The sequence below is a fragment of the Panthera pardus genome, unplaced genomic scaffold (genome assembly GCF_024362965.1).
Source record: "Panthera pardus isolate Hobbes unplaced genomic scaffold, ASM2436296v1 HiC_scaffold_16, whole genome shotgun sequence".
In the NCBI taxonomy this organism is placed as follows: domain Eukaryota; kingdom Metazoa; phylum Chordata; class Mammalia; order Carnivora; family Felidae; genus Panthera; species Panthera pardus.
This window is the reverse complement of record NW_026526721.1, coordinates 156,765,498-156,793,480: the sequence shown is the minus strand read 5'-3', so window position 1 is coordinate 156,793,480 and position 27,983 is coordinate 156,765,498. Positions and strand designations below refer to the sequence as shown.

General features: G+C 41.1%; 1 pseudogene; it reads left to right on the top strand.

Annotated features, from left to right (window-relative positions):
• The first annotated feature begins 442 nt into the window (after window positions 1–442).
• LOC109248837 (60 kDa heat shock protein, mitochondrial-like) lies at window positions 443–27,983 on the top strand (annotated as a pseudogene).

Below are 27,983 nucleotides of genomic sequence, written 5' to 3'. Positions count from 1 at the left end.
CTGAAAGGAGTTAACATCCACAATATATAAAGAACTTACATGACTCAACACCCCAAAAACCAAATAATCTGACTAAAAATGGACAGGACCTGAATAAACACTTTTCCAAAGAAGTTATACAGATTGAAGAGATGCTCAACCTCACTAATCATCAGGGGAATGCAAATCAATACTACAATGAGGTATCGCTTTACACCCATCAGAATGGCTAGTATCCAAAAGAAACAAGTGTTGGTGAGGATGTGGAGAGAAAGGAGTCCTCATGCACTGTTGGTGGGAATATAATTGGTGCAGCCACTGTGGAGAGCAGTATGGAAGTACCTCAAATAATTAAAAATAGGGATACCATACAATCCTAGCCACGTATGCCATGCATTCTATCCTTGACTTGCCTCCAATAGCCTGTCTCACCACCAGCACACTCTGTTGCTGCCCCACAGAAATGTTTCCATTACTCACAGTCCTTTGCCAAATTAGGTCAGTGTCCAGGGCACTGGCTCCTTATGTCACTTGGGCTTATGCCAAAATTTGGTGCAGATGCCTGAGCCTTAATGCGTCAAAGTGGAGACCTTTTAGCTGATGATTTAGCCATTACTATGGGGCCAAAGGGAATAACAATGACTATTGAACAGAACTGGGAAAGTCCAAAATAACAGAGCATGGTGTGACCATTGCAAAGTCCATTGACTTAAAAGATAAATATAAAAATATTGGCGCTAAACTTGTTCAAGATGTTGCCACTAACACAAATGAAGAGGCTGAGGCTGGTACCACTACTCCTACTCATACTAGGACACTCTTTTGCCAAGGAAGGCTTTGAGAAGATTAGCAAAGATGCTAATCCCATGGAAATCAGGAGAGATATGATGTTAGCTGTTGATGCTGTAATTGTTAAGCTTAAGAAGCAGTATAAACCTGTGATAACCCCTGAAGAAATTGTCCAGATTGCTGCGATTTCTGCAACTGGAGACAAAGAAATTGACATTATTTCTTATGCAATAAAAATGGTTGAAAGGAAGGGTATCATCACAGTAAAGGATGGAAAAACACTGAAGGATGAATTAGAAATTATTAAAGGCATGATGTTTGATTGAGGTTATATTTCTGTATACTTTATTAATACATCAACATGTCAGAAATGTGAATTCCAAGATGCCCATGTTCTATTGAGTGAAAAGAAAATTTCTATTGTCCTGTCCAGTGACCTGCTCTTGAAATTGCCAATGCTTACTGTAAGCCTTTAGTCATAACTGCTGATGATGATGGAGAAGCTCTAAGTACACTGGTTTGAATAGGCTAAAAGTTGGTCTTCAGGTTGTAGCAGTCAAAACACCAGGTTTGGGCAACAACAGAAAGAACTAGATTAAAGACGTGCCTATTGCTACTGGTGGTCTAATGTTGGGAGAAAGATTGACTATATCTTGAAGATGTTCAGCCTTATGACTTAGGAAAAGTTGGAGAGGTCATTGTGAACGGAGATGATGCCATGCTACCCAGTAATTCCACTACTGGGTATTTGCCCAAACAAAACAAAAACACTAATTCAAAAAGATATATGTATCCCCATGTTTACTGCACCATTATTTACAATAGCCATGATATGGAAGCAACCTAAGTGTCTGTTGATAAATGAACGGATAAAGAAGATATGATTATATATATATATATATATATATATATATTATATAAATATTATATAATATATATATATCACAGGTTAAGGTCACCAAAACTAAATAAAACCAAAATTGGAATGGGGATGGGAGTGTGGAAATTATGCAAAAATAGCTTATGGTTTGATTTTTCAGAAATATTTACCCTATATTACAAAGGTGTTTCATATAGCTTGCATATCACAATATTCCACACACAATGGAATATTTCTTAACCATAAAAGGATGTGATCTTGCCATTTGTGGCAACGTGGATGGACCCAGAGGGCATTATGCTAAGTGAAATAAGTCAGACAGAGAAAGACAAATACTGCATGGTTCACTTATACATAGAATCTAAGAAAACAAAGCAAATGAACAAACAAACAGAAAAAGCAGAAACAGACCCATAAATACAAAGAGCAGACTGATGATTGCCAAAAGGGAGGGGGTGGGGAAGATGGGCAAAATGGATGAAAGGGAGAGAGAGACACAGGCTTCCAATTGTGGAATAAATAAATCACAGGGATGAAAGGTACAGCCTAGGGAATATAGCCAATGATATTGTAATGATGTTGTATGTTGACTGGTAGCTATACTTTGGCGAGCATAGCATAGTATATAGAGTTGTTAAATGACTATGTTGTATACTAAAACCAATGTAACATTGTATGTCAATTACGCTTCAATAAACTAAATTTTTAAAAAGTATCTAGATTCAGTGGTAAAAAAGAAAAAAAGGAGTTTCTGTTTGGGATGATGAAAAAGTTCTGGGGTGCCTGAGTGGCTCAGTTGATCAAGCATCCAACTTCAGCTCAGGTCATGATCTCATGGTTCATGGGTTTGAGCCCTGCGTCAGACTCTGTGGGGACAGCTCGGAGCCTGGAGCCTGTTTCCGATTCTGTGTCTCTGTCTCTCTTTGTCCCTACCCTGCTCGCATTCTCCCTCTTTCTCTCTCAAAGATAAATAAACATTAAAAAAAAAAGTTCTGCAAATGGACAGTGGTGACGTTTGCACAACATTGTGAATGTACTTAATGCTACTGGTCTATACAACTCATAAAAGAGTAAATTTTATGTTATGTATATTTTACTACAATAAAATTATGCAAAAATGGCTTATGGTTTATTTTTCAGAAATATTTACCCTATATTACAAAGGTGTTTCATATAGCTTGCAATGGTTTACTGCCAGGAGTCCCTCCACACTCCCATCCCCGTTCCAATTTTGTTTTTATTTAGTTTTGGTGACCTTAACCTGCTTCACTCAGATTTTCTGCTGCATCAGTTAGAGGGTATTTTCTTCCACCGTATGACAATAGGAATGAAAACAGCCAAGGCATATCAATGCTTCCGGCTCAGGAAGTACCTTCTCATCTCCCCACTTACGTGATCACTGAAGACAATACTGAACTTGGCAATAAGTCACCTTAGCAGTCCCATTGACTTACCTCTTCAAAGACAAATATTTGGACCAAGTGAAAACTACCTGGCCTCTTGTTTTTCCTTTAGTTTTTTCTTGCCTCTCTTGAGATGTTTTTGGCTTTCACTATTACTACAGCTGTATCATTGCAAAGGTAAAATGCAACTATTGAAAAAATGTTTAAATGTTTATGTCTAGACTGTCAAAAAGGCAGATACATATTCTTTGACCTACTACTTCTAATACAGAAACCATGATGTAGTACGAGGGCATTAGGACGCGGGAGTCCTAGGGTCTACCTTTAACCAGCTGTGTGGGCATGGGCTTGCTGAGCCCCCTCTGCCTAGAATATGAGTGGGTTGGCTAGAGGACCCTAATGATTCTTTCACATTTAAAATGAGAAGATAAAAGGTCCTGGAATGTCGAGTTGCCTGACAAAGATTCACTCTCCCCTCTCACCACAGAGAATATATCCTATTTTGTAACAAAGATATTCTTTATATGACATTTGAAAATCTTACCGATTTAAGTATCATTCATATCAAAAGCCTTGATGTTTTAGAGATCTATTTTTTCCTATGGTTGTTCTCTGTCAAGAGGAATTGGCTACATATTTAGGGCCCAGGGCAAAATGAAAATGCAGGCCCCTTTCTCAAAAATTATGAAGAATTTCAAGACAGATGAAACAGAGCATCAAGCCACATACAAGGCCTTTCAGAACATGACTGCACAGGTCACATGCTATCTGTCCATGTGTAAAAAGGCACCCCCCCCCCCCCCACACACACACACACTACTCCACCCCTGGGAAAATATTTAAGTTGACTGTGCACCCTAGGCACATGGAGAGGTTAGGTGTGTGGGTTGCATTTTTATACACAAAGTACACAAACAAGAAGTAAATCTTCCAACCTGCCATGTAGGTAGTCCCTCATGAGCGGGTTGTTGCAATTAGTCTCTGATGAGAGGCTGCACAATGAAGTGAGAAGTCTGCAAAAATAGCCAGATAAAAGACCCAGATTCTTCATTTGACGAATATTTATTGAGCATCAAATAATGAACTTAGGCATGTGCTAAGCATTCCATAGTGCACAGATAAATCTGTTGCCCTGGGCCTTTCAGTCAACCTTCGATACCTTGGTTCTCTGGGTTGTTAGATGGGAACTAAGGAATCTCTTACCTAAAAACCTTTAGGAAGTATGGGCTCAAGAAATTCAAGTTGAAGTATCAGTTATAGTTATTGCCTTGCAAAATTCTAAGGATGATATCAGCTTTAAAATGATGATGTTACCAAAAGTAGACAATGAATATAGACTTTAGGGTCTAAGGGTAGCTTGTGATATTTTTCCTTAGCTTTTTTTTTCATCTGAACAACTTAATGGGAGATTCCATGTCCAGAAACCATAACCAGGTCCTCCAATGTCTACTATGAATTTATAGAATTTCATCCTCGAACTTCAAAGACATAAAAACCAATAATGAGGAACTTTCTTGCATACCTGGCTTTACACAATCGATGTGTTCCTTAAAAAAAAAAGAGTCAACTGAATTGTTGGAAACTGAATTATATTTGAAATGCTCTAAAGAACTTGGATATTAAAAGAAAACCTGCATTGAATCCTTTTGTACAACAAAGAATAATTTTTATAAAGCAAAAAATTACCCCTAATTTGCTTGATGTGAAAACTCAGGCTTAAGCACACAGTTTTGCTACCGTACAAATGGGAGCCCATTTAGACACACAATGGCTTCCCCTCTTCCTTTCAGCCCTGAGGATGTGCAGGTGGAAGGAAAAGGTGGGAAGGGTGGGAGGATGTCAGCATTCTTTACAAATGTTCACACTCCATTTCCTACTTGAATGAAAAGTATTTTCCTAAGCAAAGGAAGACAATAAGACTCAGAGCCTTCAATGAGATCAACACTGATGTGACAATGGGTGCACTTTTCAGGAAACACACTGTGAAGAATAACAACAAATATTTAAACTCAGAATTTTAGTCAACTGAGCTGAGGCAGTGTGGTGTGGGAGTTCACAGGTCATCCACCCCATGGCTTTCCGATTGTAACAGGCTATGCTAGATTCAGCCAGGTATCTGTTGAGAGATACACAAATTCTGAGACCCCACTCTAAGAGGCAACAGATTCAGCAGTCTGATTTTCTTCCCAAGTCATTCTGATTTCAATGCACACTTAGATTTCAGAACCACTGATTTACAAGCCTCACCTTAAAAAAGGGAGTTGGCAGAGATTCTCCTCCAATGCATTGGATGTGGCTCTGTGCATGTGACGGTCCCTGCTTGTCTCACTCTTCTGCTCTGCTCTTAACCTCTTCTTCTGATCTCTTGGAAACTGAGACAGGTAGACTTTTTCCTTTCTTTTTCTGTTTGGATGTCTTATCCCTCTTTATGATTTCATCTAAGTCTTAATGGCTGACAGAAGTATCTTGCCTATATTAGTAGAGAACCCTATGATCATTGACTCTCAGGATCAGGAGAATGATAATATAAATAAGAGCTAGAGGAATTTGAAAAATTAGTCTTTCTGAAAAATTAGCCAAGTTTTGTGACATTTTGTCCCCGTGTGGTTCCCCAGAAGAAGAACATGAGATAATGATTCAAGTGTACTTAGTTTATTTGGGGAATGACCCCAGGAAACACCAACATGGGAGTGAAGAATGTACATGCGTTGGGAAATGAAGTGAGGCACTAAAGAGAATATAATCAAGAAGTTACTGTTAAGGGAGCATAAGGCAAGCTGACAGGCCGCAAACACCCCTCCCCCCCACCCCCACCGTGGGATATGTGAGATATTCCTCGGAACTCCTGGGTGCCCAAAAACAAGGAAAGGGGAAAAAAACAAATTGTTAACTGATAGCGATCATAGTCCTGCAGGACCTAAGTCTCCATAGCTCCTCCATAGTGATGTGGGAAACAAAGGCAGAAGGAAATGGCAGGTAAAATTAAATTTCCTTATAACCTGCAGCCCATTGACAAATACTTGAGGCTGGTAGAGTAAAAAGTTTCTCCAGGAGCTCCCTACTGTCTTAATGCTAATGCTTTGCTAGAGGGAAAAACAACCCTTAGCTTGACAATAACAAGGCCTCCACTATCCTGTGAGCCTTCTCTAGCAGATGAAAATCTCATTGGAAACTTCCCCTGGACTTTACCTCCCCCCATCTCCATAGTATACAACCAGTCTCTCCTCATGGTCCTGGGGCAGCTCTTTCTGCCCACAGCTTCCTGTCCCATGCTTCAATAAAATCACCTTTTTGCACCAAAGACGTCTTCAAGAATTATTTCTCTGTCAATTGGCTCCAGACCCCACCTCACTATCACCCCCCAAAACTTCATCAGTTACTACCATGAGCAACTGGAGGTTAGACCCTCTAGGAACTCAAAGAGCCAGCGTAGAACGCTGTGTAGTAAAGAATTAACATTACCCAGAGAGAAGTCTGGCCTTTGCCCTTGGCTACTGGAATGTCCTGCCTGAAAGAGTGTCCCTTTTTGCCAGCAGCTTTGACCATCAAACAGTGTAATGGTATAATTTATGGTGGTCTTAGGGCCAGATGGTATCAGTTTTGCCCCTAGGGCAACTAGAGACTAAAGGTCAGGTACACAAGCAGAATGTGACTGAGTCCCAATAAAAACTCAGGGGGCTTCCCTGGTTGACAATATCCCACGTGTAGCATCGCATATAGTAGCTGGGAGAAGTTAATGCTTTCCATGACTCCATTGAGAGAGGACAACTGGAAGCCATATGCTTGAACCCTCCTGGACTCTGCCCTATGCATCTCTTTACCTGGCTGATTCTAATCTTGTTTCTTTTCTCCATAGTAAATTGTAACCATGAGTATAGCAGCATTCTGTAAACTCTGAGTCCTTCTGGTGAATTATTGTAACGTGGCTTTGGGAACCCCCAAACTTGCAAATCGTGTCAGAAGTGAGGGTGGTCTTGTGTGAATGTGCTCCCTCTAAAATTGCAGCTGGTTCTAACGCTTGTAAACACGCAACTCAGAGTTGCTCCATTCAAGAGGCGAGTGGTACACACTGGCTGAAAGCCTCTTCGAGGCAGCATTAATTCCCTGGCACTGCCGGTCTGGTACATGGATAGCAAAGTGAACTCTAGGTGTGAGCAAGCCCCAGGCATAGCAATGCCCTTGTTGGCACTCGAAGTCAGCAGCAAGTACTGTAAGAGTAAGGGGATGTGGGCGAGACACTGGCAGCATCTGCTGATTGTTTGTAATCTCTTCCCCCACAACGTGGATAACATGATGCCCCTAGGACAGGGGTCAGCAGCTCATGGCTCATGTCAAATTCAACCCACTGCCTGTTTTTGTAAATAGGGTTATTGGAACACTCATGTTTATTAGAAATAAGCATTTATTGGAATGAATAGAAACACTTGTTTATTTATGCATTATCTTTGGTTGCTTTATGCTCTAATGTCAGAGTTGAGTCGTTAATAGCATACACTATATGGCTGGTAAAGCCTAAAATATTTACCATCTGGCTTTTTACAGAAAAATTGCCAATCCCTGCTGTAAGACAAAGATTAGCAAAGGAAAAAAAAAAGCACATCAATAAATTTTAAAATCGGGCCCTGTAGCACAGTGAACTAAGTGTCATGAGAAAGGTATAAACTAGGGGGAGCCAGCGCTCACTACCCTGATGGGAAGTCCGTGAATGCGTCACTGAGGAGATAATGTCTGTGCTAGGTCTTAAAAGATGAGCAGGAAATTAGCACATGGGAGGGAAGAGATTTTAATAACGAAGGTATAGAGTTGTAAAGACATGAGGGCCTGCGGATGCATGGAAAAATGAAGAAACTCCAATGCTTTTGCATGACTCCAGTGCAGACATTGAGTGGTGAGGTGGGGAAGGAGATGGGAAGGTCCACTGGGACTGGGTTTTTAGTAGCATAAAATCCAAACTCCTCAGCATGGCTGTGGACTGAGCTTCTGTTCTGCCCTCTTCCTCCTGCCCCTAAATAATAAAATAGGAAAGAAAATGGAAAGAAAAACTAATAAATCCATAACTATGCTGGATAAAAACAAGGAACACTCTTGGTGAATCAGAAACTCTGAGAAATCCTCAACATGTAAAAGGCAAATGAGACAGGATCGAAGAAGGAATGATATCCTAAAAGTTCAACCCAGTAAAAAATGTATATCCAAGGAAATGGAGTTAATAGAGAAAACAGATATGGAAACCAATTTGACAATAAATTTCATATATTTTTAAAAAATAGAGAAAGCAGAGTAAATTTTTAAAGGGTGTTACACCCATTAAACAGAAACAAGTAGAATCTTGGAAATAAAATATATCAATTGTTGACATTAAAAAAAAAAAAAGCAGTCAGTAGCTAGCCTGAATAACAGAATGAATAGAGTCAATGAATTGAGTTGAAAGACGGAATCAAGAAATTCTCCCTACTCCCAACATAAAAGGAGTAAGAATTGAAAGTGTGAAAAAAGAGATAAAATGTGAAAGATGTATTCAAAATTTTAAATGTTCATCTAATAAATAGGGTTTCTAGAGGAGAGAGGGAAGATGGCGGCGTAGGAGGACGCTGGGCTCACCGCGCGTCCTGCCGATCACTTAGATTCCACCTACACCTGCCTAAAGAACCCAGAAACCGCCAGAGGATTAGCAGAACGGAGTCTCCGGAGCCAAGCGCAGACCAGAGGCCCACGGAAGAGGGGAGGAAGGGCGGCGAGGCGGAGCGCGCTCCACGGACTGGCGGGAGGGAGCCGGGGCGGAGGGGCGGCTCGCCGGCCAAGCAGAGCCCCCGAGTCTGGCTGGCAAAAGCGGAGGGGCCGGACAGACTGTGTTCCGACAGCAAGCGCGACTTAGCGTCTGGGAGGTCAGAAGGTAACAGCTCTGCTCGGAAAGCGGGAAGGCTGGAGGACAAAGGGAGGGAGAGCTGCTGAGCCCCCGGACGGCAGAGCTCAGCTCGGCGGGGAACAAAGGCGCCAGCGCCGTCTCCCCCGCCCATCCCCCAGCCAAAATCCCAAAGGGAACCAGTTCCTGCCAGAGAACTTGCTCGCTCCGCGCAAACACCCAACTCTGTGCTTCTGCGGAGCCAAACCTCCGGCAGCGGATCTGACTCCCTCCCGCTGCCACAGGGCTCCTCCCGAAGTGGATCACCTAAGGAGAAGCGAGCTAAGCCTGCCCCTCCAGCCCCCGTGCACCTTGCCTACCCACCCCAGCTAATACGCCAGATCCCAGCACCACAAGCCTGGCAGTGTGCAAGTAGCCCAGACAGCCACGCCACCCCACAGGGAATCCCGCCCCTAGGAGAGGGGAAGAGAAGGCACACACCAGTCTGACTGTGGCCCCAGCGGTGGGCTGGGGGCAGACATCAGGGCGGACTGCGGCCCCGCCCACCAACTCCAGTTATACGCCACAGCACAGGGAAAGTGCCCTGCAGGCCCCCACCACTCCAGGGACTATCCGAAATGACCAAACGGAAGAATTCCCCTCAGAAGAATCTCCAGGAAATAACAACAGCTAATGAACTGATCAAAAAGGATTTAAATAATATAACAGAAAGCGAATTTAGAATAATAGTCATAAAATTCATCGCTGGGCTTGAAAACAGTATAGAGGACAGCAGAGAATCTCTTGCTACAGAGATCAAGGGACTAAGGAACAGTCATGAGGAGCTGAAAAGCACTTTAAACGAAATGCAAAACAAAATGGAAACCACGACGGCTCGGATTGAAGAGGCAGAGGAGAGAATAGGTGAACTAGAAGATAAAGTTATGGAAAAAGAGGAAGCTGAGAGAAAGAGAGATAAAAAAATCCAGGAGTATGAGGGGAAAATTAGAGAACTAAGTGATACACTAAAAAGAAATAATATACGCATAATTGGTATCCCAGAGGAGGAAGAGAGAGGGAAAGGTGCTGAAGGGGTACTTGAAGAAATTATAGCTGAGAACTTCCCTGAACTGGGGAAGGAAAAAGGCATTGAAATCCAAGAGGCACAGAGAACTCCCTTCAGACGTAACTTGAATCGATCTTCTGCACGACATATCATAGTGAAACTGGCAAAATACAAGGATAAAGAGAAAATTCTGAAAGCAGCAAGGGATAAACGTGCCCTCACATATAAAGGGAGACCTATAAGACTTGTGACTGATCTCTCTTTTGAAACTTGGCAGGCCAGAAAGGCTTGGCACGATATCTTCAGTGTGCTAAACAGAAAAAATATGCAGCCGAGAATCCTTTATCCAGCAAGTCTGTCATTTAGAATAGAAGGAGAGATAAAGGTCTTCCCAAACAAACAAAAACTGAAGGAATTTATCACCACTAAACCAGCCCTACAAGAGATCCTAAGGGGGATCCTGTGAGACAAAGTACCAGAGACATCGCTACAAGCATAAAACATACAGACATCACAATGACTCTAAACCCGTATCCTTCTATAATAACACTGAATGTAAATGGATTAAATGCGCCAACCAAAAGACATAGGGTATCAGAATGGATAAAAAAACAAGACCCATCTATTTGCTGTCTACCAGAGACTCATTTTAGATCTGAGGACACCTTTAGATTGAGAGTGAGGGGATGGAGAACTATTTATCATGCTACTGGAAGCCAAAAGAAAGCTGGAGTAGCCATACTTATATCAGACAAACTAGACTTTAAATTAAAGGCTGTAACAAGAGATGAACAAGAGCATTATATAATAATTACAGGGTCTATCCATCAGGAAGAGCTAACAATTATAAATGTCTATGCGCCGAATACCGGAGCCCCCAAATATATAAAACAATTACTCATAAACATAAGCAACCTTATTGATAAGAATGTGGTCATTGCAGGGGACTTTAACACCCCACTTACAGAAATGGATAGATCATCTAGACACACGGTCAATAAAGAAACAAGGGCCCTGAATGATACATTGGATCAGATGGACTTGACAGATGTATTTAGAACTCTGCATCCCAAAGCAACAGAATATACTTTCTTCTCGAGTGCACATGGAACATTCTCCAAGATAGATCACATACTGGGTCACAAAACAGCCCTTCATAAGTTTACAAGAATTGAAATTATACCATGCATACTTTCAGACCACAATGCTATGAAGCTTGAAATCAACCACAGGAAAAAGTCTGGAAACCTCCAAAAGCATGGAGGTTAAAGAACACCCTACTAACGAATGAGTGGGTCAACCAGGCAATTAGAGAAGAAATTAAAAAATATATGGAAACAAATGAAAATGAAAATACAACAATCCAAACACTTTGGGATGCAGCGAAGGCAGTCCTGAGAGGAAAATACATTGCAATCCAGGCCTATCTCAAGAAACAAGAAAAATCCCAAATACAAAATCTAAAAGCACACCTAAAGGAAATAGAAGCAGAACAGCAAAGGCAGCCTAAACCCAGCAGAAGAAGAGAAATAATAAAGATCAGAGCAGAAATAAACTATAGAATCTAAAAAAACGGTAGAGCAGATAAACGAAACCAAGAGTTGGTTTTTTGAAAAAATAAACAAAATTGACAAACCTCTAGCCAGGCTTCTCAAAAAGAAAAGGGAGATGACCCAAATAGATAAAATCATGAATGAAAATGGAATTATTACAACCAATCCCTCAGAGATACAAACAATTATCAGGGAATACTATGAAAAATTATATGCCAACAAATTGGACAACCTGGAAGAAATGGACAAATTCCTAAACACCCACACTCTTCCAAAACTCAATCAGAAAGAAATAGAAAGCTTGAACAGACCCATAACCAGCGAAGAAATTGAATCGGTTATCAAAAATCTCCCAACAAATAAGAGTCCAGGACCAGATGGCTTCCCAGGAGCGTTCTACCAGACGTTTAAAGCAGAGATAATACCTATCCTTCTCAAGCTATTCCAAGAAATAGAGAGGGAAGGAAAACTTCCAGACTCATTCTATGAAGCCAGTATTACTTTGATTCCTAAACCAGACAGAGACCCAGTAAAAAAAGAGAACTACAGGTCAATATCCCTGATGAATATGGATGCAAAAATTCTCAATAAGATACTAGCAAATCGAATTCAACGGCATATAAAAAGAATTATTCACCATGATCAAGTGGGATTCATTCCTGGGATGCAGGGCTGGTTCAACATTCGCAAATCAATCAACGTGATACATCACATTAACAACAAAAAAGAGAAGAACCATATGATCCTGTCAATCGATGCAGAAAAGGCCTTTGACAAAATCCAGCACCCTTTCTTAATAAAAACCCTTGAGAAAGTCGGGATAGAAGGAACATACTTAAAGATCATAAAAGCCATTTATGAAAAGCCCACAGCTAACATCATCCTCAACGGGGAAAAACTGAGAGCTTTTTCCCTGAGATTAGGAACACGACAGGGATGCCCACTCTCACCGCTGTTGTTTAACATAGTGCTGGAAGTTCTAGCATCAGCAATCAGACAGCAAAAGGAAATCAAAGGCATCAAAATTAGCAAAGATGAAGTCAGGCTTTCACTTTTTGCAGATGACATGATATTATACATGGAAAACCCGATAGACTCCACCAAAAGTCTGCTAGAACTGATACATGAATTCAGCAAAGTTGCAGGATACAAAATCAATGTACAGAAATAAGTTGCATTCTTATACACTAACAACGAAGCAACAGAAAGACAAATAAAGAAACTGATCCCATTCACAATTGCACCAAGAAGCATAAAATACCTAGGAATAAATCTAACCAAAGATGTAAAAGATCTGTATGCTGAAAACTATAGAAAGCTTATGAAGGTAATTGAAGAAGATATAAAGAAATGGAAAGACATTCCCTGCTCATGGATTGGAAGAATAAATATTGTCAAAATGTCAATACTACCCAAAGCTATCTACACATTCAATGCAATCCCAATCAAAATTGCACCAGCATTCTTCTCGAAACTAGAACAAGCAATCCTAAAATTCATATGGAACCACAAAAGGCCCCGAATAGCCAAAGTAATTTTGAAGAAGAAAACCAAAGCAGGAGGCATCACAATCCCAGACTTTAGCCTCTACTACAAAGCTGTAATCATCAAGACAGCATGGTATTGGCACAAAAACAGACACATAGACCAATGGAATAGAATAGAAACCCCAGAACTAGACCCACAAACGTATGGCCAACTAATCTTTGACAAAGCAGGAAAGACTATCCAATGGAAAAAAGACAGTCTCTTTAACAAATGGTGCTGGGAGAACTGGACAGCAACATGCAAAAGATTGAAACTAGACCACTTTCTCACACCATTCACAAAAATAAACTCAAAATGGATAAAGGACCTGAATGTGAGACAGGGAACCATCAAAACCTTAGAGGAGAAAGCAGGAAAAGACCTCTCTGACCTCAGCCATAGCAATCTCTTACTCGACACATCCCCAAAGGCAAGGGAATTAAAAGCAAAAGTGAATTACTGGGACCTTATGAAGATAAAAAGCTTCTGCACAGCAAAGGAAACAACCAACAAAACTAAAAGGCAACCAATGGAATGGGAAAAGATATTTGCAAATGACATATCGGACAAAGTGCTAGTATCCAAAATCTATAAAGAGCTCACCAAACTCCACACCCGAAAAACAAATAACCCAGTGAAGAAATGGGCAGAAAACATGAATAGACACTTCTCTAAAGAAGACATCCGGATGGCCAACAGGCACATGAAAAGATGTTCAACGTCGCTCCTTATCAGGGAAATACAAATCAAAACTACACTCAGATATCACCTCACTCCAGTCAGAGTGGCCAAAATGAACAAATCAGGAGACTATAGATGCTGGCGAGGATGTGGAGAAACGGGAACCCTCTTGCACTGTTGGTGGGAATGCAAATTGGTGCAGCTGATCTGGAAAGCAGTGTGGAGGTTCCTCAGAAAATTAAAAATAGACCTACCCTATGACCCAGCAATAGCACTGCTAGGAATTTATCCAAGGGATACAGGAGTACTGATGCATAGGGGCACTTGTATCCCAATGTTTATAGCAGCACTCTCAACAATAGCCAAATTATGGAAAGAGCCTAAATGTCCATCAACTGATGAATGGATAAAGAAATTGTGGTTTATATACACAATGGAGTACTATGTGGCAATGAGAAAGAATGAACTATGGCCTTTTGTAGCAACGTGGATGGAACTGGAGAGTGTGATGCTAAGTGAAATAAGCCATACAGAGAAAGACAGATACCATATGGTTTCACTCTTATGTGGATCCTGAGAAACTTAACAGAAACCCATGGGGGAGGGTAAGGAAAAAAAAAAAAAAGAGGTTAGAGTGGGAGAGAGCCAAAGCATAAGAGACTGTTAAAAACTGAGAACAAACTGAGGGTTGATGGGGGGTGGGAGGGAGGGGAGGGTGGGTGATGGGTATTGAGGAGGGCACCTTTTGGGATGAGCACTGGGTGTTGTATGGAAACCAATTTGACAATAAATTTCATATATTAAAAAAAAAAAGAAAGGAAATATACATTCAAGGTGGATTATATTTTTGTTGCAAATTAGGAGTATAGATAATAGCCATATTAACTACAAAGGTATATACAGCTCATATGATCCTTTCAAGCTAATGGATACAATAACGCATGGTACCATACAATGCAGAGGAGAGAAGCACGTATTTCTGTATCCCAAGTCATCTCTGATGAGTAATTCCATGTGTCCATCTCCAAATAAAAGGTCTTCCTTCACTTGAAAAAAAAAAATAAAAAATAAAAAAATAAAAAAAAAAAATAAATAAATAAATAAGGTTTCTAGGAAGAGAAAATTAAGCTGTAAAAGGAAAACATTCCCTTACATAAACTATAAAATGATGAGATTTTAATATGATAAAAAGGGCCCACCAGGTATATAGCAGGGTTACTGAAATACACACACGCTCACATATAAGTTTAGACAAATTGTAGTGAATTTTCAGAACACAAAAGAAGAAATCAAACCCTAAATCTTCCAGAGATATTACCTACAAGAGAATAATGATTATATTCATATCAATTTCTTACAGGCCACGAGGGTCACAAGAAGGTGATGGAGTAACATCTTTGAAGTTGTAAAGGCACAGGATGCCAAACTCTCAAGTGAGTGTGGGATTGGAATGACGCTTCAGGGACATAAGCATTCACTTCACATGAAAGAAGTACTGAAAGATGTATTCTTACATAAGGAACAAAAATGAATCACAGAGAAAGAAATCGGATACAAAAAAGCATTGATGAGAAAAATCCTTAGTAAGATTTATCATTAGACTAAATAATGATTGATGATAAACAAATTTGATAGAGGAAGCAAATCAGAAGATGAGAATGATATTAAGAAAGGAAAAACTATGCCAAATACTTTATCTTCTTAGGGCAAGGATATAGAGAGTGAACCTAAAAATTATTAGGTAAATACAAGCTTAAGTGTGTGTGTTACAATTTCAGAATAATAACTAAGAAAATAGAGTACATCTAATAGACTATCAGAAAAGATAAAACAAAAAATGCAACCAGGTCAATAAAAGAATAGGGAAACAGAAACAACAAAAAATGTATGAGAAAGTGAAAACATAAAATAAGATAAAATGAACCCTAACATATCAGTAATCAAAACAATTGTGAATGGTTTAAATTCACATGTTTAAAGATTAATAGCTTAATAAAGCCAGATAGATACTGTTTATAAGGGATACACTTAATATGACATGTGAAAGTTGGGAGTTAAGACGTAGGATAAGATTGACATATAATCCAATAGCAAAAAACCCCCCAAGTAACCCAATTTAAAAAATGGGTTTTTAAGGACCTGAATAGATATTTAAATATATTAAAGGCTAATAGGTACATGAAAAAATGTTCAACATCCACTAGTCATTAGGGAAATGCAATAATATGGTACAATAAGATGTCACCTCATACGTGTTAGAATAGCCATCATAAAAAAGATAAAAGACAACAAATGTTGGAGTGGATACGGATAAAGGGAACCTTGTGCGTTGCAGACTGGGATTTCCACTATGAAAAACAGTATGGAGTTTTCTCAAAAAATTAAAAATAGAACTACTATATGGTCCAGCAATTCCACTTCTGGGAACATTTCCAAAGGAAATGAAAACACTGTCAAAAAGATATCTTCACCTTCATGTTTATAGCAGCATTATTGACAATAGCTAAGACATGGAAACATCCTAAATTTTCATTAATGGATGAATGGATAAAGAAGTTGTTATATATAGAGAGAGATATATAGATATCTATATATATTCCATTGTGTATACATATGTGTATATGTATATTTGTGTACCTATACATATTCCACTGTGTACTTATACATATTCCACTGTGTGGAATATTATTCAGCCATAAAAAGTGAGGAAATCCTACCATTTGTAACAACATGGAAGGATCTTGAAGGCATTATGCTAAGTGAAGTGAGTTAAAGAAAGACAAATACTTCATAGTCTCACTTGTATTTGGAGTCTTAAAAAAAAAAGAAAACCCAAGCTCACAGAAAAAGAAAAATTGTCCACATTAAAAAGCTATAGTGTGATAAAAGATGTTATAAAGAAAATTAAATTGCATGCTATTGACCTAAAAAATGCAGTTACATTGCAAAACAATGAATTGATATAGAGGTACATAAAAATTACCAACCCAAGAAAAAAATCAATACAGCCCAATTAGAAATGGGGAACTATGAATAAACAGTTCATAGAAAAGGAAAGAAAAATCACCGATAAACATGTGACAACACTCAATCTCAAGAGTAATTGGGAAAATAAAAATTAAAGTAATGAAGAATTAGTCTTATCCAATCCAATTATTTAAATGTTATATGTTGATAAATATCCTAAATTAAAGCAGGTAAAGGAGAATTGCATCCTCTTGTAGATTGTTGTTAGGTGTGAATAATAATAGCTTTTTTAGAAATCTATTAGGTAGTATACTTTAAAATTTAAAAGAGCAGAAATCAATGAAATAAAAATTGACAAAGAATAGAATAAATTAACAAAACTAAAAGTTGGTTTCTTGAAAAGATCAACCCAACAGCTAGACAGATGAAGAAAAAAAAAAAAAAAAAAGAGGTGAGAACACAAGTTACCAATATCTGGAATGAAAGGAAGGATATTGCTACCGGTCCTACAAGCACAAAAAGGATAATAAAAGAATATTAGCACTTTTATGCCAAAGTATCCGACAAATCAGATAAAATGGAAAAATTCTTTCAAATTTCTCGACAAATACTAATGACCAAGGTGGACATAAGATGTAAGAGAAAATTTGATTAGTCCTATAAAGTATAAAGAAATTGAAATAATCATTAAAAAAAAAAAACCTGTGGCACACAAAGTTTTAGGCCCAGATAGTTTCATTCATGAATTGTATCAAACATATAAGAAATAACATCAATCTTATACAAACTCTGTCAAAAAATAGATGAACAGGTAATACTTCCCAGATTATTTTGTGAGGCTAATTTAACCCTAATACCAAAATATCACAAAGGTATTCCCCCCCAAAATTTACAGGCCAATATCCCTCATGAATATAGATACATATTTCCTTAATTAAGTATTAGCAAATGGGGTCAAACATTACATTAAAAGAATAATGTATCATGACCAAGTAATGTTTATCTGAGGATTACCAGGTTGGTGTAACATTAAAGAAAATCAATCACTGCAATTCATCATATTAACAAAATAAAGACATGACCCATATGATCATCTGAATAGATACAGATAAAGAATTTGCCAATAGTCATCATCTGTCTGTAATAACAACTCACAGAAAACCAGAAATAGAAGGATATTCCTCAACCTGATAAAACAATGTATTGAAAACCTATAGCTAACATCATGCTTAGTGGTAAAATTTTGACCATTTCCCACTAAAACTGGTAATGGGGCAAGAATGCCCACCTTGACCACTTCTATTCAACATTGTACTAGAGATGCTAGCCATTGAAGTAAGGCAAGAAAAAATAAGTGAAGGACATAATATTTGGAAAGAGGGGCATACAACTGTCATTTTCAGATGACATAAATTCAATAGGAGTCTATAAAATAACTATTGAACTCAGAAGTTAATTTGTAAGGTTAAATATACCAAAATGAAATACATTTTTATGTGCCAGCAGCAAATAATTGGAAATGAAATTTTAGAAAATGAATTCCATTGTTTTAAAAAATATAAAAGTAAAATATTTAGGATAAATGTTAACAAAAGCTACACAAGAACTTTATACTGAAAACTGGAAAATATGCTGAGATAAATTTTAAAAGACCTAAATAACTGGTAAAATATATCATGTTAATTAATTGGAAAATCCAATATTGGTAAAATGCGAATTAGCCCTAAATTAGTCTTCAGATTTCTCTCCATTTTAAAAGCAGATGTTTTTAAAAAGAAATTAACAACTAGATTTTAAAATTTATATGCAAATGCAAATAACCTTGAATATCCAAAGCAAACCTGAGAAGAGATAGCAAAGCCACAAAACTTACAATCAAGACAGAGTCGTACCGGTATAGAGGTCAGTAATTAGGTCAATGACACAGAACAATGAGCCCAGAAATACATTCAAGCTTATGAAGCCGCTTGATTTTTAACAAAGATGCTAAAATAATCCACTGTAGAGAGGATTTTTTTTTTCAACAAATGGAGCAGGTTATCCATATGGGAAAAAAATAAAATTCTATTCTAATTCACTTTATACTTCAAAACTATCTCAAGACAGCTCCTAGACCTAAACATTGAAGCTAAAACCATAAATTGTTTCTGAAAAAAAATGAAAGCATATCTTTATGAATTGGGGTAGGTATATGTTTCCTAGGTTACAGAAAGCAATAACCTTTTAAAAAATTGAAAAATTATATTTTATCAAAATTTAAAACATATCATGAAAAGACACTGTGAAGGAAGTAAATAGGCAAGCCACAAACTGAAGAAAATATTTGCAAAACATGTAACTGACAAAGGTCTGAGATTCCGCTTATATAAAGAAGTTTGAAACAAAACAAAACAAATGAATAAATAAAAAGCAGAATCAGACATATGAATACAGAGAAAAAACTGATAGTTACTAGAGGAGAAAGGGGTGGCGATGGACAAAATGAGTCAAGGGGTGTGAGAAGTACGGGCTTTGTTATGGAATGAGTGAGTCGTGGGAATAAAAGTCACAGCATAAGGAATATAGTCAGTGATACTGTAATAGCAATTTATCAAGACAGATGGCAGCTACATGTGTGGTGAGCACAGCATAATGTATAAACTTGTTGAATCACTATGTTGTACACCTGAACTAATGTAACATTGTGTGTCAACTATACTCAAATAAGACAAACAAATAAATAAATTCCCTTAAGACACAGATACAATATAGTAAACACACACACACACACACACACACACACACACACACAGTTAATGTTGAAAACAATTGAAAGACAAATACTGGAGGAAAATGGGCAAAAGACTTGAAGATGCCTCACAAAAGAAAATATAGGACTATCCAACAAGCACTTGAAAACGTTTGCTGTCAATTGCCATTAGAGAAATACAATTTAAAATCACAGTAAGATACCGCTATAGATCTCCCAAATCGGCTCAAATTAAAAAGAATGATAATACTAAACGTTGGTGAGGATGTAGGATTCCGTTTAAATGATGTTCAACAGGCAAAAGGGTGAAAAACAATTCAGGAAACTCAGTTGCTTCTTTGTGGGGGGATGGGATGGGACCAGGAAGTGGAATGAGGAAACCTTAAAGGATGTTTATTTTCTATATTTTGATGGATCTCAGCGTGACAGGGGCATAACATCTGCCAAAACTCCGTGAATGTTCACTTAATATCTGAGTATTTTATTGTACATGAATTTTATGTAAAAAGAAATTAAGACTGAAAAATATTTGACACTAGTCAACTCCATGCCAGTGGAAGCATTTAGAGGGAAGTGAACGGTTTTCTCACGTTGGAAACGCATCAGAGAATTAGTAGGAGTAGTGGATTGATAGAGAAATGGGTTGGATGTATCATAAAACAAGTATACAAAAAATGCTAATGGTGGAACGGTAGATAGTGATGTATTGGTACTCACTTAAACTTACTTTATCTTTGCTGGTTGTTTGCAAGTTTCATACGTAAGTATTAGAAAATAATAGATACACCCTTGATCCACTCCGTTTATGTCTAGTTTTTATCCTAGAGAAATACATTCCACGTGTGTGCCAAGAGGCCTGTGTAAGGGTAGCCACTGTACTATTTTTGTGATAGTAGAAAAAAATAAAAGGCAGGTGGGGGTGAGCGTGTCCATGGTTAAATATGCCATGGTATAGTCACACGGCAGAAAACTATGCAGAAGTTTAAAAAAGAATGAGGTAGATTTATACGTGCTGACATGAAAAGATCTCCAAGGAAGCAGAAAAAGAAATTACAGAATATCTATGGCTTCCCGTTTATGGAAAACATTTAACATCCAGTTAACACGACATATGTATAAATATATGTGTGTGTGTGTGTGTATGAATGATTAGAAAAAGGTCTAGAACATGAGTTAGCATATTTTTCTTTTATAAAGGGCCTAGTGGTAAATACTTGTGTTAATATTACTTCTGCTGTGGGGCACCTGGGTGCCTCAGGTGGTTAAGCATCGGACTCCTGGTTTCTGCTCAGGTCAGGATCTCATGGTTCCTGGGTTAGAGCCCCGTGTCAGGCTCTGTGCTGATAGTGCAGAGCCTGCTTGGGATTCTCTGTCTCCCTCTCTCTCTATCCCTCCGCTGCTGCCTACCCCTCCCCCACTCATGATGCACGCTCTCTCTCTGTCTCTCAAAATAAACAAACATCTTGTTTAAAAATATTACTTCTGTTGTAAATACTTTCCCATCATAGTATAAAAGTAGCCATGGACAGTATATAAATGATAAGCATGGCTGTCTTTCAATAAAACTTTATTTACAAAATCAGGTGGTAGGCCAGATTCAGCCTGTGGTCCATAACTTGTCGGCTCCTAATCTAGTGGTGCGATTCATTGCAGTGAAGGCCCTGATTCTTCGTTACTTCCTGTGTCTGTACCCTTTGCTATGTGTCTTCGTTTCCCCATCCCTTTCTGTCTCTGACTTCAGTCATGTGATTTGCTTTGAATCCGTGGGCTGTTGATAATTTTGATGCGAGTGGAAGCTTGAGAGAGACCGGTGCCAGGGGGCTGGCTTGCTCCCAGGCCTCTTCCATTACTCAGAGAACATACCCAGGCTAGCCTGCTGGGGGAGGAGAGTCCAGTCTCCACAGTTCTCCCAGACGAGGCCATCCTAGATTGGCTGATAGGTGACCCCCTGACTTGTGGGCAAACCTGGTCAAAATGAGTAGGGCTGCCAAACTGACCACACTAGACATGAAGCGAGAAATGTCTGTTGCTGTCTGCCACCAGAATGTCGTTTTGTATGTTGGCTAACCAACACAGGAACAAAACGTGCCCAACTAACAACATCGATGATTTTTGAGGAAGGGAGGTGGAGGTGGCTTCTGTAATTGAGAAAGAAAAGAATCAATTTTAAGAAAGAAAAGTTGTGTAGTGATGTTCTGGGATTCAGGGGAAAAAATAAAAAGTTCCAACCAAGGTTCTTCGGAGGTTCAGGCAGAGGCACAGACACGATTAAAAAACCAAGCTCTATCTGCCACTTTTTTTCTTCTGTCCTTAGTGTCTTTTAATTTTGTTATCGTCTACCTATAAATACGTCCAAGTCTTTTATATTCTAAAGAACCCTCTTGCCCTTGTACCAATGTTTTACTTAGCTCTCTTCTTCTTTTAAGACTTCGTGTTATAAGTAACAAAGGAAATAATGTATGCATATGCCAATAAAAGTTCAAACAGTACAGAAAAGCCCAAAATAAAAAATAAAAGCCTTTCCTGGCCATCACTTCTCCACTAATACTGCTCCTGGAACCAAGAACTTTAACATGATTCTGCTCTCATTTTTTTTTCCCAGTAGTTATCCACATTTCTTCTAAATAGCATTTCTTCTCTATAGGAAAGATCTGGCACTTGGCCAATGTATTCTAGTCCTCTGCCCTCACTCTGCCTTCACACATATTGCGTCTTTTAAAACTTTTAGGTCTTTTGTTTTTATACTTTATACCTTTACATTGCATTCTCAAACATCTATTTCCCTTTCTAAATAGTGGTTTTTACATTTTTGTTAGAGTCATGTGTCCACCCAGTTAAAAGCAATAGCCCAGTCTTTCCCACCTTCCAGTTCTGCCTCATCCCCCTTCCAGAGGCAGATGGCTCACAGAGCACCTGGGGTCTACTGAAATGCAACTCCAATCGCTTCTCGGTCTTTTTGCTAAGATCGAGTGTACTGAAATGCAACTCCTGATGAGTAGGTCTACAGATGAGGCTGAGAACCCACATTTCCAGCAAGTTCCCAGGTGCCACTGCTGCCGCCAGCCCAAGAGCCAAGTCCCGCCTCTGGGACATGGCCGGCATGCCAGGGAGGGTGAAGGGGCAGCCTCGGTCCTTTCCGAGCCTGGTTCTTCGTCTGGACCAATAGTCCCAAAGTCTTTATGCTCCTCAACCCCTGGCAAAAGAATCTTTATACAGAAACCTTCCTAGTGGGCTTGTTGGACCTACTAGAGTTCCCTGGGTGCCGAATAAGAACCAAAGCAACCCTTGTAACGTAAGGAAAACGTAGAGAAGCTATCTAGAGGCAGATGCTGTTCTGTTTCTGCTAAACGTCTTTCCTCTCCATCAATCAAATTCCCAGCTTCTACCATTAGGTCATGGGTACCTAATTATATGCATAATTATAATAGGCATAATACATTATATAATTATAGCATATAAAAATCAAATATGTGGCACTTTCCCTTATGGTTTTCATCTGTATTCTGGAAAAATAAGTAAATAAGGACTTGGAATAGCTCTAATAGAAGTCGTACATTTGCACTGCTTTGGGTTCCCCCAGAAGCAGTCCTTGCGATGAGACTCACGTGCAAATAGCTTATTTGGGCAGTGAGACCAGGAAATTCCAGGAGGGCACTGGTGAAGCAAGATGCGGGAGTGAAGGCAGTCAATAAAGGATGTGGAGCGGCCAGGTTACCACTGGACGGCTCTGGAATTTTATTCCTTTGAGCGACTCCAAGAATAAATGTAAAACATATGCCTCGGATCTGTCTCACCCGACGGCAAAGTTGCTGGAGTATTTGTGCAACCCTTCCTCAGGTGAGGGTTGCCCCTATGGGAAGTGAATTCCCTGGCACTCAGAGCCTGCTATGAAGCCAACAGCGTGGGCACAAGGCAGCAGAGAGAGCCCCCGGGAAAAGCAAGGTGGAGGCCGGAAGCTGGAAGCCTGGCCAAGCCCCCAACCGCTTCAAGTAACTCCCTTCAGAGGGGAGTCCTTCAGCCCCCTGTTTACCCTGAAGTCCTGAAGCCTGTTTATCCTCTCCTGGCCCTATCTGCACATTAGATGCTGCATATTAACAGCTTCAGAGAAGGACTGCAGCAGACCTGCACCTGACCGTGAGGTCAGCTGTCTCGCCAGCGTGAGAGGGGGCAGTGATCCAGGTGTCCTGGGACCAGGGCTTGGAGGGCAGCCCCAGGTGTGGGGACCCCTGGCCTGGAATCCCCGGGGTCTCACACTGTGAAAGAATCAGATCTGTTCCTCCCTCTGTAGAATTGACCCTATACCCTGTTCATGGCTTTATTTCCCAGGAATATATGTCAAGGAGATAGATCTGTGGAGAAAAACTGTCCGGAGGGGCTATTTTCAAAGGAACTATTTTAAGGCTGTCCTTCCCGTCCACCACATCCTGACGTTTGGTATATTTAGCATCAGGCATAGACAGGGCTAATGGGTTTTTAGTTGCAAATCATTATCATTCAAACCACTGCAGTCTTTCTTTTTTTTTAATTGCAACTAAGTCACGCACACATGCACACAACACACATTAATAGCTACCTTATATTTATACACGAAAATGCTTCCAATAAAAGCAACTCTGTTTAAACTTACAAGCCTTTGCTATTGAACCCTTTATATTTGGGGGAGGGGCTAGCGCTGCAGGTTAGCGGGTATTGCCTTCACACTGTGCATGAAATGCACATGTATTTGGTCAAAGAAAAGAATGCACAAAAGGTGTTTTAAATTGACAGCCCAAGACAGGAGTAATTTAACATGCCATTCTTTGCCTCCCGCTCTGGTAGTTGTGGAGCGCTGCTGATTTGCCTCACTGAATACAAATTTATATTGTCCCGTCCATTAATATGGTTTCTTTTCATCCCATGAATTAATCTCCTTTTGCCAGCACAATGAAGACTGTAGAGTAACGAGTTCCAATGTCAGTATCAAAACTGCAAGAGACTTGGGCTTTCTGACGGAGTCTCATTCCGATGCAGCCCCACGAGCTCTGCTAATTACCTGCAGATAACACAGGAGTCGCGCAGCCAAGAGCAGTGCCCACAGTTCGCCACAGTCCTGTGGCCACCACGCCAAGGCTCGACTTCCCACTCCCTGTGATGACGGATGTGGTGAATTTCCGGTCCTTGGCCTCTCTGTCCTGAGGTACTAACGCGGGCTTCAGATTCTCCACCGTCTCGAAAATTGCCCAGTATCACCGTTTGGACTGGGTTTCGAATGCTCCGCCCTAGGCTGGACCCGCATTCTCTGAGAGGAGACATTGTTCTTGCAGGTTTCTGCATGCCTGCAGTGGCTTGCACGATGCCTGCCGTAGGGCCTCGAACAAGACGGGCTGCAGTGCAGATGTAGAGTGGGGGAGCACGTCACACAATGTGGCAAGAGTGTCAGCGTCCCACAAGGCGTGGGAGGAGCGTCTGTGCCTCCACAGAGTGTGGAGAGGATGTGCGTGAGCACGCCGTGGAGGGTAACAGCCACACTGGGGCGTGCCACCTGCACAGGGACAGGCCCCACCATCTTGACAAGATGGGTCCATTTTAACAAGCATTTCCGTCAGCAGGATGATAGGGGCCCTAATTACCGAGGCTTAAATGTGATAGCAGTGGTTCTCGTAGTGTGGTGCGGGAGCATCAATGATATTACCGGAAACTGGTTAGGAATGAAAATTCTAGGGCCTCACCTAGACCCTAGAAACTCTGGGCAGTGAGGGTGGGGCCCAGCAATCTGGGTTTAGCATACCCTCTGGATGATTCTAGCGCATGGCTCAGCTCCAGAGCCCCCGCACTAGAGATTAAGAACTCAGGTTCCGGAGCCAGACTGCCCGGGGCTACAATCACAGCTGTTCAACCTTGAATAGATTCCTCGCTGCCTCACTGCCTCAGTTTCCTCATCTGAAAAGTGGGGACATCTTAGTTTGTGTTTCCCTGAAAGTAGACCCAGAGACAAAGATATGGGCCAAAGTTGTTCATTTGGGATATGATCCCGGGAAGGAGTAAGGAGAGTAAACAGGGAGAGAGGTCAGACTAGATCCCGAGTGGCACCGGGCAAATCCCACTGGGGATCTCCGAGACGGTGAGGGCTAAATGCCCCACATTTATGACTCTAATCAGCCCATCAGGAAGGTGATTCTGAGCTGTGTTCGACAAACTCCCCTTCTTCTCCCACTGAGAGTCACTTGCTGGGTGTCAATGCTCTGACATCTATCAGATGTCACAGCGTAAGACGGACAAGCGTAAGCGCCTCCTTCAGACCTCATGGAAGCCACCAGGCCTGGGTGAGGCGAGCAGCCGCATGGTCTGCTAGCCCCACACGCTGGCTTACTGATTAGCCTCTGCCTGGCCTCCTTTGCAGCCGTTCACTTTGGCACGACCCCAAAATGGCAAACACGTGGGCATTGCGTTCAGTCGGGTCCCCCAAGAGGCAGACCCCGAGATAAGAAATTCAAGTGCAAGTGGTTAATTTGGGGGGAGATCCAAGGAAGGCCCTCGAGGGGATTGGGGAAGTGAGTCAGGGTGCAGAAGCGGGTTCCTACAGGGCGCTTTTCTCCACAGGTCTCCATGGAAGGCAACCAAGTCCTGGTCCCACTGGGGTCTCTGAGACACTCTTCAGGACATACCTCGTCCTATTGCTCTTCAAGGGCTGCTTCCAGGGTCAGCAACTCTGCAGCATTTCTGGCCTCCACTTCTATACACACAACATGCTCCCATGCCCCAAAATGCCCTCAGGCAGAGTTGCAAGTGTTCACTGGGTAGCTCGGGTGCAGAGGTGAGCGCTGTGCCCTCCAGGCCGGCACCCATCACTTCTGCTCCCTGTGTCTGGGACATTTGGGGCTGTGTGCAAACAGGAAATGTTGTAGGTGTCCCCAAGACTCTGGTACAGTTGTGTGTGGTTGTGGGCCCACTGAGCCTGAGGTGGGGCCCTCTGGCAGCTATGGGGCCGCACTTGGATCTTCCCTCAAGAAAGGACTTGCCCTCAGCTAGGAGGATGCAGCGAGCCCAGGCCCCCCATCTATTCATGCCCAGCTGATGACTGAGCATGGAGAGTGCTCTAGGGCCTGACCATCTGGCCCGGCACAGAACTCTTCTAATGGCCACTCTTTGCTCTGGAACGCTCCTTTAGGTTGCCCCACACTTGGGCCACTTGCACACCAAGTGGATGGTCTTGCTGCTCAATCCTGCTTCTTCGCTTTTATTGCTCACAGGTGTTACTTCTCAATAAGCGTTGCATGTATGCTCCCAAGTGGAGGTGGTGGAGGGACAAAGTTTAGCGTCAGTGACTCTAAGTAAAGAGTACATGCGTGTTCCTTGTCCTAGTGTCGCAACATTTCTCTATATGTGAAATTTTAAAAAGCTAAATGTGTGGGAAGAGAAACAATCCAGAAACTGGAAACTTCTTTGAACATCACTATCTCTGGCCTCCTGCAGTGGGCCTGGAAGCAGGCTGCGTTGTCTCCTGGGCAGTAGTGAGTACAAGACAAGTGAATTCTCTGCCTTCTGTGGAAGACCGAATGAGTGTTTTACCCTAGAGCAACAGATCAGCCTGGAAGTTCAGCTCAGGAGGCACAGGGGCGCCATCCCACCCTGAAACAGTCCAATGGCAAGCCACTGTGCCCAGCACGGCCCCCCTGTTTGGGGTGGGGAGCTGTGCACATGGGCTGAGTGAGGGCCAACTAGACACAGAGCCTGGCCGGTGGGCAGAAAACCCTCCATGGTGAGTGGCTTGTGAAGAATTCAGGAACTGACTGGAGGAGAGGTCAGCCCAGAAAAGAACCAAAAAAAAAAAAAAAAAAAAAAAAGATATGTTGGATATCTTCTGAGAATCTTTAAACAATGAAAAAGTAAATCTCCCGGGAATAATGAGAATGTCAGTCAGCTCAGTTCTCTCCAGGGTAACCAGATGCCCCATTGTACGTGCTACGGTCCTTGTTGGTCCTTGTGTCCAAACTCAGAAGGGTCCTGGTTTGGATGCTCAGTGATGTGGTCACCGCACTTCTCTCCCTTCTGGTCATTCTTGTCATTCGTTGGCCAGATATCTGCTGTAGACCTGCTGAGCCAAGGCTGTGAGCTTCTTCATGACAGGAATGGCAGCATGGTTTCCCAGGCTCAAAGAGGAGGCCGTGACCCTGTACTTTTGTTCCCCATACATGGCAGAGCAGAAAGAGCAGGGGGGTTCCAGTCAGACAGAATGAGGTCCGGATAGATTCCAGTCCTGCAACTCAGCACTCGGGACCTGAGTAAATTGCCCTCCGTGACTCAGTTTCCCATCTATAGAATGGGAACATCACATATTGCGTATCTTTCAGAAAGCTGTACGGAGGAGTTATAATAAATGGAAAGTGCCTGGTGTGCAATATGTTCTCAGTAAAGGGTATTTTTTTATTAACAGGGAGCCTCCTCTAGGGTCCTGCAGTTCAAGCCCCGCCCCCTGTGGCGTGGGCCACCTGCATGTGGCCCCTGCACCCACATCTCCCCATCATAGCTCTTTTCTGCTTTGCCCGCAGGGCCCAGGGGAACCGGTAA